Here is a 16,455-nt window from a genome sequence, read left to right as displayed (position 1 = left end):
CATTCCTGGTTCTAAACCCTATATGACTAGGAATCATTTCCAGAAGATGAAGAATGCAAATCAAAGTAGCTTAACCAATAATAAAGAACTGAGGACTCTGTTAGCTAACAGAGAAGTTCAAGGAAAACAAAAGCTATTGCTTGATCTAGAGTTTCCTGTTATCATCAAAGTTTCAGTTATATATTTCTCTATGAATTTCTTGGCTTTACTATTCTTCATTGATCAGTGTCATTTTTAGGTTGTTTTCCATCCAATTATCAAGATGTTAAATGACTAAGAGAAGTTAGAGCCTCACCTATAGTAACTACACTATCCAGAATATATAGCCATTCTGGTTGCTCCCATTAAAAGGATAAACTGAGGCATATTAAGACTTTTAAGAGTTTATTTGAGCAAAAATCAATTTGAAGTAGGCAAATTAGCACTATACCACAGTGGTATGGAGTGCTGAACAGATAGGAGCCCAGGAGAGACACTTTTATAGAGAAAGGTGGGAGAAAAATAAGGAAATTATTGATTGGCTATAGCTTAGTGCCTAGTTGGCTGCTTGTGCTTGGTTGTCCTTAGAGTTTTGATTTCATAACCTTGAAGCATTTGTAGGCTTAGATTTTAGTTTGTTGCATAGGTTGCCAAGGCATTAGAGTCACCTTAGTCTAATGGCCCTCCTGTAAGTTTAGCTCTCTCAAAGAAGGGAGTTTCCTTATGAGGACATAAGCTCTTCACTTACTCAAATATTTTGGAAGACAGAGATTCCGTCTATTTTGTTGACTGAGTGAGACAGCTATTACATACTGGATGCAAAAACTCCATTCCCACTCATGTATAATACATTTTTCTTTTGTTTTCAAACTGGGAGGTTTAAGACTGTTTCTAGACTCCCTTTCAGATGTGTTATTTCTGCCAGGAAAGCCATCAATGTTAAGATTTGCAAGGTAGAAAGAAGCCAGTCTCCACTTTTGGCTTCAGCTAGTTCTGCAGATAAGCACAATTGTGGAGATTCTGTTTGTTTGCTTTTTCTTCATCACTGTTATTAGAGTTCCCAGTGTCCAGTTTTTGTCTCATGAGTGTCAAGAGTCACGGGATGGGGCCTGATTTTAGTTGAGGCGATGTGATCTTGGGGCCAACAGCCTAGATCTTGGAGGAAACAATGGAAGATACTGTAGTTAGCAGTTCAATGTGCCACTTTCTGATTATCCAGCTTTCTGGTAACAGTGAAAGCAACAGCCTTGTCAGGCCAGTGTTTTGGTGTCCTGGGAATCTTTTTATGATGTTCTGGCAATCATTTCTGAACACTGAGATTTTTGTCTGTCTTCTTTAGCTCCTCCAATGATTTTGTAAGCACCCTGCACTAAATCCCTTTCTGCTTAAGCTGTCTAGAATAGTTTCTGTTCTCCACATCTGAATCAATTCCCTGCTATATTCTAAGTGCCTACAATAATAGTTGGCATATTGTGCATAAACAAAAATTATTGATTACCTGGCTGATTTTTTCCCCAGACACATCTACCCCCAAATTTCTTTTTGTTTATTTATTTTTTATTGAGTAAAATTAGTCCCCAAAAGATACCAGTTATATATTGAAAAATTAGAACCATGGTACTGGGCTATACTGAGCACTGGAATTGAGGATGAAGTAGAGTAAATCATGTGGCTGAGACTGAAGGAACAAAATTTCCTTAAAATAATCTACTTGTTATTTTGGGAGAGCAGGGAATAGCACCTGGGGAGGCAAACAATGAATATGTAGTAGAGAGGCCTACTTTTAAAGAGTTGTGTGCATTCTAGAAGATGATGTATATTTATTGCAGCCAATTTTATTTGTGGAACAAAAATACCACATATGGGATAGTGGGAGTACAGTTAAAAGGAATTGTTTGAGACAATGCCATGTATACCATCTCTTTTCCCATTAGCCACTCATCCCTTCTTCAATAGTATCAGAATCTCAATTTTTAGTCTGAGGACATTGCAGCCCAAGTTAAAGATATATTATCTAACTCTCTAACAGCTAGGTAGAAACAGGTGACTAAGTTATGGCTAATGAGATATAAGCAAGTTTTATGTGTGACTTCTAAGAGATTTCTTTACCAGGGAAGAGGCAAGTATCATTTTGGCTGTTTCACTTTTTCACTTTGCTAGCTTGTAACACAGATGTGATGGTTGGAGTTCTGGCAGCTGTTTTGGACCATGAGGTGACCTTGATGGTGTAATGGAAGAAGAGGGTCTTGATCTCATAATTAATGAGCCACCATGGCAATTCTGGGCAGCTGATTTCCAAAATCATTTTGTAAGGGATATGGAAAACTATGTTGTTGAAACCAGTGCTGTTTTAAAGGCTTTCTGTTAGTGCAGATGAGTCTAATCATATATATCATATGATTGTATGATATCATTATATCATATAATATGATATGACTATATCTGTATCATATAGTACAGATATAGTCAAGTCTTATGGGATAGGGATGTGATTAACTTCTGTAAGAGAAAGCACCTTATAGACTTATAAAAGAAAATAGAAAAGGAGAAATTTGACGAAATCAGAGAATAAGAGTCAAAGAATGGAGGGCAATTATCATCTTGTTAATATTTATCTTTAAAACTTTCTATGCAATATTTGAGTCTTCTTTTATTTTGTGAGTGTAACATATTGTTATCTGGGCTACTCAGGCAATCAGACCACTCAGTAATCAGACCTCTCACTTTGGACCTTAAATCATAAGCAAATGATGCCAGGTAGAGAGAGCAGGAAACCCCTTGGATGTGCCAGTGGAAAGTGGTGTCATACAGCATCCAGTGCCTACAATGTGGGAGAGTGAGATGTGGGATTGAGAAATTCGTGGTGGCAGCAACAAGGCTCCTCTTTGCAGAAGTTCTCTAGTTGGATTTTGACGGTAGTTCCCTGAACATTAACAAAAGGAAACCTCATTAACAAAGGAAACCTCATTAAAATGCAGTCGAGAGGCCAGCAGGGGGAGCGCTCATGCCCGACCACTTGTGGTCAATTGCAGACCTAACAGAGACAACACCTTGCCCGTTGAGAATATTTCAGCTACTACTTTCCTCTCCCAGCAGGAGGAAGTTTTCTTTCCCAGCAATAGCCCCACCAGTAAGAGACTATCACAACTCAGCCAGCGGAAAAACCACTATACTTCGGACTTTCCATTGGAGTAATTTCCCCCCTTTGCTCTTTAAAGGTGCCTTCCTCACCTTTGTTCTCTGAACTTGCCTATGGTTTTTGCATTAGCTTATTTGTCCCATGTGGCAATTCTTTGGTCTTTCCCAATTAACTCGTTTTTTGCAGACGATATAACTGGCAGTTTTGCTGTTAAGGGTTTACCGTTCTAGCTATGTTGTTCCTACTTGATTCTTTCTCTTCTCCAGGCTTCTTCATCTGCAGTTTAGCTTTCTATGGTTTCAGTGACTCGAGGTCAAGTGTAGGCTGCAAGCAGATGATCCTCCTGATGTATTGTCAGAAGGTCAGTAGTAGTCTAATGCTGCGTCACAATGCCTGTCTCACCTCACTTCGTCTCATCGTAAGCATTTTATTTATTTATTTTTTTTTAAGATTTCATTTATTTGTTAGAGAGAGAGCAGAGGGAAAGTCAGAGGGAGAAGCAAACTCCCGGCTCCGCTAGGAGCCTGACACAAGGCTGGATACCAGGATCCCCAGATCATGACCTGAGCTGAAGTCAGATGCTCAATTGACTGAGCACCCACGCGCTCCTCCCATGGGCATTTTATCATCTCACATCATTACAAGAAGAAGGGTGAATACGGTCCAATAATATATTTTCAGAGAGAGAGAGAGAGAGACTGCATTCACATAACTTTTATTGAGTATATGTTACAGTTGTTCTGTTTTATTATTCATTATTGTCGTTAATATCTTACTGTGTCTAGTTTATAAGAAACTTTATCACAGGCATATATGTATGGGGAAAAGCAGTATAATAGGGTTCAGTACTCTCTGTGGTTTCAGGCATACACTGGGGGTCTTGGAACATATCCCTCACGGATAGGGGAGACTGCTGTAATTCAAATCTGGGAGCTCCCCAACATCTTTAAAAAACTCTTTTTATTTGCTTACATTAGCCAGAGTCAGTTTGTGTTGATTGCTAAAGTGAACTCCATCTGATACTCATATTCTAATAATCATGCAGTATGTAATACTGCAAAGACAAGCTTTGATTTAAATAAGAAATTTCAACCTGTCTTTTTTCTGAATTGATTTTAAATAACATCCATATGTTTCTCCAGGGGCGAGAAGTCTTAGGAACCTCTTTGATTAGTCTTTTTGCCTTTCTAAATTCATGTTTCAAAACCAATTCATTTAAACTTGAAAAAGATGAATTTGGATTGAAATAAGGAACCCATATGTTTCAAATGGATTTTGAATTTACCAAGAATAAGACTCCTTAAATCCACACTTGACAAATACTCATCTAAGCCTGTTACAAATGTGACTTTATTTAATGTGTGTTAAAGTAATGCAGAATGAATGGGACATAGTTTCTGTGTTCGGTGAGGTCAGTCAAGATTTTGTCCATTTTTCAAGGAAACTTCTATTAAGTGCCTGGCTCATAGTAGGTCCTTAATAAATATGTATTGATTATTGAATTGGGCGAGAATAATAGAATGACTGTCATGGGATTCTGTTTACGTTAACATACTTGTACCTTAGAAAGATGGAAATAATTTAGCAGCAGGAGGGTGGATAGTAGTAGAAAATGATATATGAGCTTTATAATTTTATTATGCTAATTAAATAAGGGCTAGTATGTTTTAAACAAAGCACAATTCTGATTTCTATTTGCAGATTATTTAACATTTCACTGCTATAATCAATAGCAGCTTTTCACTGCTATAATCAATGAGCATTTTCTAAATAGGCATACCTTATCAGGTATGCATTCAAAATTGGCACCAAACACACTATATTTCATGTCTTGAAGAACAATGCTTCTTGACTGTGTTCCAGAGGAGATATCATTATTTATTTAATTTTATGCTTGATATCCCTCTGCTGTGGATGGTTTGCTATGTGGATTAAAATTTGTCCTAATTTTCTTTGAGAGATATAGATTATCCTTGTGTATAATAAAATGTCCTAAGATAAAACAAAATAAAATTTGGGATTCACTGGCTTCAGAGTTTTGTTACTGAGCAATCACCTTTTTACATTTTTGTTTTATCTTTTTTCATTTCCTCCTCTCCCCAAATTGTCAAGGAAAAATCTGTACTTTTTGCTGTGTTTACTTATCTGTGTTCCTCTTAGACTGGGAGCTTCTCAAGGTCAGGGCTGATGGCATTTTCCCTTTCAGTAATTATCACCTTGTTTGAGATACATATGTAACATAATAGCCACTCAATGAAATTCTACTGTGAAAATATAACAGCAGGAGATGGACCTGACAATTTTTATTGGTGAGATAGTACATTTAAGTGGAAAAAGCACAGACTTTGGGGTCAGAAGCATAGTTTTAAATCAGTCCTCTATTCCTTATGTAAAATTATACTACTTTATTACTTAGGTAATGAGTCATATTACTGGCTCTTATACTCTCCATGTCCTCAGACAAAAAAGAGATGGGTTATTGAGAAGATTAAGGGGAGTAATTGTATAACTTCTTAAGCTCAGTGACAGATGTATGATAGGCACTAGTAATGTTGCCTCCCCCCACTTGTTTTACTGGCATTCATACTAGGGAGTGTTAAGCATATCATTTTACTTTAGTAGTGAAAGCACTGGGTAAATAGTTGAGAAAACTGAGCTATGGTGTTCATTTTAATCTTTGTTTAAGTTTGTATAAGATCTCTAAACAATCTGGGTCTTAGTTTCTTCCATCTTAAAATGAAAATAACATCTAGCAAAGGATAGACAGTGATAAAATAAACCAGACAAAAGACCTTAACATTTTTAATAAATATGCACCTCAGTGATGTTACTATTTTTGCTTAATTGTGCATAGTACAATATATTGCAATTTATTTCTATTAAAAATATATATTTGTGAGATGCCTGGGTGGCTCAGTGGTTGAGCACCTGCCTTCTTCACAGGGTATAATCCCAGAGTCCTGGATGGAGTTCCACATCAGGCTCCCTACAGGGAGCCTGATTCTCCCTCTGCTTGGGTCTCTGCCTCTCTCTCAGTGTCTCTTATGAATAAATAAATAAAATATTAAAAAAATAAAAATGTATATTTGTTATTAGGTTCAGATACTTATTCTGAGGCTAAGTAGATGTTACTAGAATGTCCCCAAGGGCTCACAGAACATGTTGATTTAGACATAATGATTACCTTGAAAAGTAATCTTATGGAAGAGAGTACTATGGTAAAAGAAGAGATTTAAAAGATGTTTTGAACTAGAAGAGTTTGGACAGATTGAAAAGAGAGCTAAGACAGGTGGTGAGGAATGGGTTTTGGAATATCAGATGTGAAATGACAAGGACAGGAACAGAGATTTAACTGTGGGGGGAAAATGTACTAGAAACATATAACTAATTTTCCAAAGGAAAACTGTTCGACTTGTCTTTGTATGTAGGATTTTGCAATATGGTCTTTTATACACAGCTAACCCCTGACTAATAAAGCAGGGAGCAACTTGTTTATTATTTTTTCTTCATCTGGTAAGAAACCTGTTGTCTTATTTTGCTCCATTGCAGTCAAGCTCTCAAAGTTCTTCCAATTCTTCACTGCCGCTCTGCAAGGAATTCTTTTTACTAAGTGTTTCAAACAAGAAAAAAAATATGTAAATGTTTGAAAGGGAAGCCTTTATCTGCAAGAAGATTATTAGCAACCTTTCACTAGAGTTTATATTTAGAAATAAAAATTCAGGCAGAGAAACATTCAAGGCTAATAACTACAAGTTCCAATTTGTGGGGTCTACACCCTCAGCACATAAATATCTGCCATCCTCATTGCCATTTTTTAGAGGAAAATGCAGACTATTAGGATAGTCAGTGAGTACTCTTCTTAAATCATATGGATCATTTTGAAAAATGGACATCAGCTTTTGTCTTCTGTGCTGGGAACTCCTTCTACCCACCTCTTCCCAGTTGGAATTTGCCAAGGGTTTTTCTAAAGCCCTGGATTTCCTGGTCATGATCTGTATGAAAGATATCAGCCATTCTTATGCCCCTGAACATTACTGAAGACTGCCAAATTGATCATGCTAATCTGAACTTTTATAGTTTCCTCTCCTATTCATCTGCCAATTAGGTACCTCTACCTGCGTGCCTTATGGGGGGCTTCAATACCGGCATTCCTAAATTGTTTCCTCTTACAACTTTTCCTTCCCTCTATGGTCTCTATCTTATTTGATAGTGTACTTTGTATCCAGCAGCCATACAAAAAATCAGGAAGTCGCTACAGATCCCACCCTTCTTACATACCATATGGTAGATGTCATGAAATCTTGTCGATTTCCCCACCTAAACTCTGGAATAAGTTCTCTTTTCTTTGTCCTTATAACACTCTTTGGGTTAACCCTCATCCTTTCATGTAATAGATTCCTACCTGGTCATATGCTCGTGTCCAGGCTTATCCTGCTGTGATTAATTCTTCATCCTGCCACCAGAATGATCTCTTTAAAACTCAAATTTGACTGTGTTGCCTATTGGTATATAACCCTTCAAAGAAGTCCTAACTCTCACAGGGTAAAATTTCGAACTCTTTAAGGTAGCATATAAGCAGCTCAGTAATTTAGCACCTGTCATCTTCACTTCCCTACTCTTTTTCCTATTGTCTCTTGTCTGGGATGCCATTACTACCTTCTTAAACCACCTGGCTTTGTGGAATTCCTGCTAATGGTAGGAGAGTCAGTTCAGGTCCCCTTCTTTAGGAAGTCTTTCTGGACTCTCCTATTTGCTCTCATTGTGATCCCCAGAAAATGCCTTACTCTGAGCTTTCATCATTGTTTTGCCTTTGTCTGTCACTGTCCTCACAGTGTTGCATTTTGATTATCTCTCTGTAATAGCGTCCAGGCTACATTTTGGGTGACTCAAGGGTGACTATAGCTTGTTCTTCTTTGTATCCAACATGCTTAGCACAGAAAGTCTGTACAGAATAGTAACAAAAAGTATTTTTTTAAATCAGTGAATGAATATATAGAAGTGCAATGAAATTATAAAAAGAGGAATGACATCTTTAAAAACATTTCATCTATGTTTTACTATTTGTTCTTCCTCAGTTTTACTAATATTGTAACCAATAAATCGCAGTGAACAAAATCATAGGCTAGGAGGGAAAGGAAAGCTACTCAGCCTTCTAAGTTGAAGAGTATTTCTTTGCATTTCTCTCCATTTCTAGATCTAAGATCTAATTAGATTTCTGGAATTTAAGCCCGAATCAGAGTAATGTGAAAGATGTATGTTTTTCTTATCTTCCCATTTTAATAATTTTACCACCATTTAAACACTTTGAAATCAGTGTAAAAATATAAAACTTATTTAGGTCATAATCATTTGAAAACCATTCTGATCTATACTCTGGGTGTGAAAGTAGATGGCCTTATTGACTTTCCATATTTTTTGCTTTGGTTTTATATATATATATATATATATATATATATATATATATATCCAGAGAGTTAATTTGTTGTGCTTAATCCCATACTTAATAGTAAAACTAAGTTTGAGTCCTCTATTTAAGCGTAATACATTTTAATGAAATAAACTCAAATATTAAGTAGTCAGATGCCACCTTCTGGCTCTTGAAGAAAAGAAGCAAGAATATCAATAGTTGTACACAAATTGGTATATTGAAGGTGACTGTCAGTTCCTTGAGGTTGATTTGTTCTCCGCCCTTAAACACATATGGTGTATCATGCTGTATCTTCAGGCTGTGTCAGCCACACATAGTATAGCAATGGTAAGGAAGAAACACAAAATGCATGGCTTTGATCTTCAAAGTTACCTAATTTCCCTTTGCTCAAAAGCAGTTGTTAGAGCTACAGAGTTAACAAGTCTTCTAAAGAAATGTAAATGGCCGTCTGTGCAACTTCAGTCTTCGGCATAAATCTAGAGACCCAGGAAATATTGTCACCATAAATCCAAGTGGCAACAAAGTCCACAGAGAGAGGAGAGAGTCGTGTTCCTTTGGTGACTACAAATTAAGCTAGTGCATTCCTCCAACTTCCAAGGCGTGGAGTGACTCTTTTACTTTCCTTCTGCTTCTTTTCTTAATCTAGGTTCCACAAGCCCCTACCATCGGGAAGGTGATCAAAAGTGAATTCCATAAGGCAGGAGGAGAGTTTCTTTTTTAAACTGTGCTTTATGTATTCTCATCAGATTGATAATATGGCTGAACCATTAGTAGAATTTGTCAGTAAAATGGGTTTTTGATGATTGGGGAACAACTGTGATACTGAGTTTTGTTTTTGTTTTATTTTTTGTTTTTTTGTTTTTTGTTTTTTGCCTGTATCTGTGGTTGTTGAATTTTCTGGAAAAATAAAATAAAACTCAGGACATGTAGGATCTTGCTGGAGACAGCTGGAGGGAAACTTCCTAAGAATTTGGAAACCAATTTTGAAGAGCCCTCGGGTGCTTTACTATTAAATGTGGAAATTTAAAGTCAACAGCCCTTTGTTTAGCAAATCATGTTCATGAATTTTTGAGTATGCAACCCTGAGCCCAAACATTTGGTGTGGGGGATAGAGAGCTGAACTGCTCCTCACAAGAAATGAACCAGAACAGTGATTTGGAGGCTACCTGGTAGAGATAAGAAAAGGATGTAGAAAGTTACATCCAAAGTTGTTCATGATCAATGAGAAATTACTCAGTAGGAGATGCCCAGTAGAATATAGAATTGTATCTGATAACTAATATGAAGATTTAAAAAATATTTCTTATGTAATTTTCATACTTTGTTGCCAAAAACCTTTAGTAAATTGGGCTCTACAGATACAGTCTTCATTAGAGATACTTGAGAGAAGTGAAAGAAACTAGGAGAATGCTATATGTGATCTGAAGTAATGCAGAAGAGGAACAAGATAAAGCAAAACTAAACTTTTGACTGACACAGGAAAAAGAAGTCAATGGTAACTAGAAAAAATGAGGAAACCAAGAATGTCCTTAAAAATTAACAAGTTGGTGCAGTGACTGAGTGGCTAGGGAGGAAGCGTCTGCCTTCTGCCCAGGTCATGATCCCCTGCTAAGCTGGGAGTCTGCTTCTCTCCCTCTATCTTCCCCTCCCCCTCATTCAAACTCTCTCTCTCAAATAAATAAATAAATAAATAAATAAATAAATCTTAAAAAAAAATCAACAAGTTGGGTTAAAATGCTTCATGTAATGAGTGCATTCTATGGAACTCACAACAGTAACATCAAATGAAGCCTTGACAAGTGAAAAATATTATTCACTTGGATTTGTAGTTTCCTCTATGTAGTATACATGCTTTGAGCATAATTATTTTACTTTAAAATTTTAAAACCCTGCATTTTTGTTTCTGACATTACTTTTCAATGGAAGGTAATTGGGTTATGTATTGATGTAAATCAATGACGTACAAATATTTCTATTTGCAGAATTAGTTTTCTCATAAAACCTTAATTGGAAATAACTAAGTTTTAAAAAAAAAGATAATCAAATAGAAATACTATAGCTGAAGTAGAGGGTGGGTGTCAAGTTATGGGTGAGATTGCATCAAATAGTTCTGCAGGATGAGAGAAAAGAGTAACTAATAACTTCTGGGGTGTTTTGGTCCTCTCCAAGCTCACCCTGTCATCCTATTGTTTTTTTTTTTTAATTTATTTATTCATGATAGTCACACACACAGAGAGAGAGAGAGAGGCAGAGACACAGGCAGAGGGAGAAGCAGGCTCCATGCACCGGGAGCCCGACGTGGGATTCGATCCCGGGTCTCCAGGATCACGCCCTGGGCCAAAGGCAGGCACCAAACCACTGCGCCACCCAGGGATCCCCATCCTATTGTTTTAAATGTGCTCAGAATAATAACCTCGTCAGACAACTTCAGACATAATTAACAATGATCTTGTAGCTCTTTTGTGTTTGCTTTCTAGAATGTTAAAAACTTATTTTGCCCCTTCTTTGCCTTTCTCTTAACAGACGTTGTTTACTCAATTTAATTTGTACCCTTGGTCTTTATTGCTCCTGTGGGAGAGGAAGAGCTTCTTCTGCCCTTCCAGATCCTTCTAGCTGGACTTAAAATAAAATTGACATAAGATAGATTAACAGGAGAAGGTAAAATTTAATAGTGTGTCTATGGAGAATTCAGAGACATTAAATTTTAAAGACAATGAGGTAACATGAAGCTTATATGAGCTAAGGAGAGGAGTAGGGTCTAAGAATATACAGAGGAGGAAGGCTATTAGGAGAAGGTGAAGGGAAATGTTTTGAAAAAATGAAAGCTGCCCTATTGTGCAGTTAAGTTTCTCAGGTAAAGGGGAGTCTGTTAACAGCCATCTTCCTGATACAGACTCTCCTTTCCAATGTAAATTTAAGCAGTTGAGGACCAGGATGAGAGCTTTTCCTGCATCTGCTGGGTTCTGATTACTTTTAACTCAAAATAACACTCATGTCAAGGTGGCCTATCGTGGGGCAGCCTGTGCATTACCCCTCTAATGCCCATGGAACCTTTAATGATTCCCAAGTTGTAGCTGAACCAGCATTTTCTGTCTTCTATTCTCTTCTGAATCTTCCTCTTGTCTCTTTCTGTATTTTCTTCAGTTTGTCTGTGCTATGTCCCCCATTCTCATTTTACGCTGCTTCCTGAATTCCTATACCTACCTCAAAATTCCTTTTGCATTTGCTTCTCCCATAATGACAAACTCCCATAGCTGCTCCACTAAGGAATGCTATTCATTTAATGGGCACTTCTGAAGAGCTTCTTATATGTTCAACTCAGTTTTAAACAACACAGAAGTTACCTGTAACATCATGTCATGGAAAAAAATGAAATGATTTAAATCTAAACATAGAAAGAGAAAATATGAGCTACATTTCCAACATAGAACTCATCACTGAAGCATAAAGTTAGTAGAAATTCAAGGCAAACTACATGCCAAGGCAGATGAGAGTTAGATTAGGAAAGATTCTGAAAGTTAGAAAGAAGAATGCTTGACTTAGAAATCAGCATAATTTACCGAGAGCAAAATATGGTAGTCTATCTCATTTCAAATTTTTCTCAGTGTTACTGGAATGAGGAGTCCAAAAAATGATGTAGTGTACTTGGAATTTTGAAAGTATTTTACAAAAACATCTGATAATTTTCTTATAATTAGATAAAATATAAAATATACATGATTACAACTAGGTGGATTTATTGAATGACAGAACCCTGGATGATGGGTTTATATAACACATAGGGAAAGTTCCATGACCCTAACATTCTCCACATTTCCCTTATGTATTTGGCATTTTAATTATTGACTCAGATGGACATATATAAAGCAAGATTATAACACATAAAGATAATACAAAGCTAGGAATTTCCTCCTACCCCAAAAGTATAAAAATCCTGGAATAATGGATCAGAGGCAAAAAATAAATAAATAAAATTGAATATTGATTAGTATAATAGTCTACACTAATAACTCTAGGCCCACTACCCAAATAAAGGATGAGGGGCTCAGTGACAGCAAAGTGTAAAAAGACATGGGGCTTTCACACTCCATTGAATTCAGGATGAATCAGCAATGTAATGGGACTGCCAAAACACAGTTAATTCTGTTTATTGCTATGGACTTAGTCGTGTCCCCGGAAATTCATATGTTAAAACTCTGACCTCCAGGGTGATAATATTTGGAGATGTGACCTTTGGGAAATCAGGTTTAGATGACATCATGAGGGTGGGGCTCTCATGATAGTACCCTTATAAGTACCCTTATAAGTAGAGATACCAGAAAGCTTGCTCTTTCTTTCTGCCCACCACAAGAGGACATAATGATAAGTGCCATCTGCAAGTCAGGAAGAGAGTGCTCACAAGAACCCAACTGTGTTGGCATCCTGATCATGGACTTCCAGCCTCCAGAACTATGAGAAAATGAACTTCTGTTATTTAAGTTACCCAATCTGCGGCATTTTTTTTTCATGGTACCCTGACCTGATAAACACATGTATCTTGTAGTGATAGGATTCCTTGATCTTTTAAAATATATGTTTTTTGAAAACCTTTGATTACATTCAATCATTTCATTTTATTTTAAATATAATTTCAGTTGTTCTTGGCACATTATGTCCTTTTGAGATTAAGCCGCTCAGAAGACCATAAGTGGTTACTAATTCTATGGCAAGCTTGCCCTCAAACTTATTCTCCAGAGAGAACAGATATTTTTAAAAGGCTACAAATCAAATCAAATAATTTGATCTAAATATATAGGCCTGATATGTCCTGGAAAACACAATTCTGCTATTTATAGTGAGTGAAGCTTGTACTATAAGCCATGAAATTGAACATGTACACATCTTAAGTAGCTGCAGTAAAATAGGTATTGGGAGCTGGAAGTTGAGGATAGAGCTGCATATGGAAAAATTAGAAAGGATTACATGGATATAGGATCAATAATTATGGTTCGAGTTTAGTACCTACATGGTAAAAATTCAAATTTTTTGTTTGATATACACTCTTGGACTATGACTAATTTATAACACCCAGCGAACTAAATAAGTTGAAGAACTTAGTCTGAAATCTATTATCATATTCATTTCTTTAACACTTGTGAAAATGTCGCTGATGGCACTCCATGAATTTCTGTGAATTCCCTTTTTTAGTACTTGAGTAAGGAAGTGTGAAAGAAACCATGATCAAATTAACGCTAAAACATTTCCATAGGCTAGAAAAAAATCTGCCTAGAAACCAGGCCTGGAGGAGGAACAAGCAGTCCAATGTGAACTTTTGGTTACTGTTGAGTGTTTTTGTTTTTCTGAATATGGGCCTGTGAAGAAGAGGTGAGAAGCAGTGCTGAGCTGTGGTCTCTCAGGAAATCCTTTGCCTCCCGCTATCTTGAAGCTAGAGTGTGGTAAATTGCTAGAGGTGATATACAACATATGGAAGAGGAATGGATGTGATGAGACAGACATAATTTATCTGTCTTTTTCATTTCTCTGCTAGTTTCCCACTCCTTCCTATTTATAAATATTGTCAAATTTCATCTACTTCCTCCCTCTTTCCTTCTGTATTTGATAACATTGACTTCTAATCCTTATTAATTCTGATTTGGTTTTCAAACTTAGTTTGCTTTTGTGGAAAGAAGAAAGGAAGAAACAAACTGGCTCACTACAACCCATGAAAATGGTATGAGGAGTAATACAATGGGATGGTGGGATTTAGACTGCACTCAAATAAGCTAAAGAGAGCAAGAGATAAATGGAAAGAAAAGAAAAAGCATCAAGTTAGTGGGCTTTCTCATCAGATTTAATCTCCAACTGTGTTTTGCAATTCCCATTCAAGATTCCAAGAGTAAATGTCTAAGTGGGCATTCTCTGGTATATGAAGACACACACAGAAAGGTTGCCTTTGGCACATTCTCTGAAACCTCTATTCCACCAAAGAGAATTTGACGCAAAGAGTATCTGACCCACAGACAGGTGACCTATAGGATTTCTTCAAGGACTCACATAGAAAGGTGGGAAGTTAATTTCCCCAGTACTTTAGAGAACCTCTGGTCATTGGCCACATAAAACCAATAATATAGGCAATGTTGGATCTTCTAATCCTAAATTCAAAATATTTCTGTGCCTGACTCATTTTATACTTAAAAAGCATGTACTACATATTCTTTAAGGAAGGCTAACATTTGAAAAATGCACAGGGGCTAATTTCTTAAAAGATAGTTTTAGACTTGCAGAAAAATTGCAAAGAATTCCTAAATTGCTTTACTGAGATTCCCCAAATGAAAACATTTTACCATATTTGCTTTATCATTTGGTCTTCCTATGCACGCGCAGACACACACACACACACACACACACACACACACACACACTTCTTCCCTGAAATGTTTAAGAGTAATTTGCACAGGTTACTCTCTACAACCTGAGTGCCTCTTTACTCATTAGGATTCAACTGTTGCTTAGGTTTATTCAAATGACAAGGTTATTTAACATACATGACAAATTGACAAATGAATTATAAACAATTATTTTGGAAATAAGAAATAAACTTTCAGGAACTTTTCTAGTGTGAAGCCCAGTATACTTTGTTTCTGTTTTATTCTAAATAAGCAAATGCAGCTAACAATATTTGCATAGTAACTATGTGGAGAAATTTAAAAGGTACAAAATGTGATTTAATACTATTTCTTAAATGCCTACCATAAGTGAGGCATTTTACAACAGATGTGTATATGTGTATCACCAATGTGTCTAACAATAATGTCCTTTTTTTCCTTAATGGCAATGCCTTAAGGAAGGTATTATTATCCTTATTTTGCTTTTGAGGTACAAACAAACTGTAACTCAAAGAAGTTTAAGTAACTTGCATATACACAACTAGTAAATACTGGAACTGTAATTTCCAGAAAGCATATTTTTTAATAGAGTAAATTCTATAAAAAACAAAGCCTAGTTTATTGTTAATCTTCATCTCTCCCAAAATGAAGCCAGCCAATAGCAAAATTCAATACACGTCTCTTCTTGAAGATGGCTTGAGATGAACTTTAATTTGCATCAGTAATTCATTACTAAGTTATATCAGCTGATGCTTGGAGGAGTTAAATTAATGCCTCAAGGTCACACAATATCTGGGAGCTGGAATTAGTAGAATATTCTGGAGAAATGGTCTTGGCTCATTGAGTTTCTGGAGGCAACTAAAAAATGGCTTTCTTGTTTTACATAATTGTGTATTCATGATTTTGAAATCACATTTTTAAAGAAGATTTGATTTATTTATTTGAGAGAGAGAGAGAGAGCATGTGTGCAAGAGCAGAAAGAAGGGAGGGGAAAGGAAAGAGGAGGGAGGAGGGGAAGAGGAGGAGGGAGAGGGGAGGAGGGACAGTGGGAGAAATAGACTCCCTGTGGAGCAGGGAGCTTGATGCAGGGCTCAATCCCAGGACCCTAGGATCATGACCTGAGTCGAAGGCAGATGCTTAACTGACTGAGCCACCCAGGCATCCCATTAAAATCACATTTTGAGTTAGCTTTGAAAATTTGTATTTTTTTCTGGAAAATTAATTGTGATTTTGGTATTTTAAATTTCATTTAGCATAATAGTTTTATATTTTATTAGGACAATTACAGAATTTTATATTATTTCTCTAGGTCTGTTCTATATTTTTTTTCTTTCTTTTATCTTTTGAACTTGGGTTTTTAAAAACAATCTGTTGTTGGTCTTTTCTAAGAAACAGTTCTTGAATTTATTTATTACTCTACATTTTTCTTTTCCTAATTAATTTTTTTTTGCTTTTATCTTTATTTTTCTGGCTTCTTGAATTGAACTTCACCAATTAGATTTTAACTGCCAGAACCAATGTGTTTTCCTGAGTTCCCATGCTAC

The 16,455-nt window shown here is 36.3% G+C and overlaps 2 long non-coding RNA genes across 3 annotated transcripts in view; one reads left to right on the top strand and one right to left on the bottom strand.

Annotated features, from left to right (window-relative positions):
• LOC118350367 (uncharacterized) overlaps positions 1 to 3,460 on the bottom strand; it is a 68,346-nt gene extending 64,886 nt beyond the window's left edge. Inside the window, exon 1 of one of the 2 annotated variants that reach the window (XR_007401498.1) lies at positions 3,211 to 3,460. This is a non-coding gene — a long non-coding RNA (uncharacterized LOC118350367). The remainder of the gene's footprint in view (positions 1 to 3,210) is intronic. The other variant, XR_007401499.1, reaches the window with a different exon arrangement.
• Positions 3,461 to 3,593: 133 nt separating this feature from the next.
• Positions 3,594 to 16,455, top strand: part of LOC112641229 (uncharacterized) — a 38,475-nt gene continuing 25,613 nt past the window's right edge. Inside the window, exon 1 of the long non-coding RNA XR_003124563.3 lies at positions 3,594 to 3,770. This is a non-coding gene — a long non-coding RNA (uncharacterized LOC112641229). The remainder of the gene's footprint in view (positions 3,771 to 16,455) is intronic.

The sequence above is a fragment of the Canis lupus genome, chromosome 12, assembly GCF_003254725.2.
Source record: "Canis lupus dingo isolate Sandy chromosome 12, ASM325472v2, whole genome shotgun sequence".
Taxonomy (NCBI): Eukaryota; Metazoa; Chordata; class Mammalia; order Carnivora; family Canidae; genus Canis; species Canis lupus.
The sequence above is the reverse complement of the archived record's forward strand: the minus strand, read 5'-3'. Positions and strand labels throughout refer to the sequence as shown.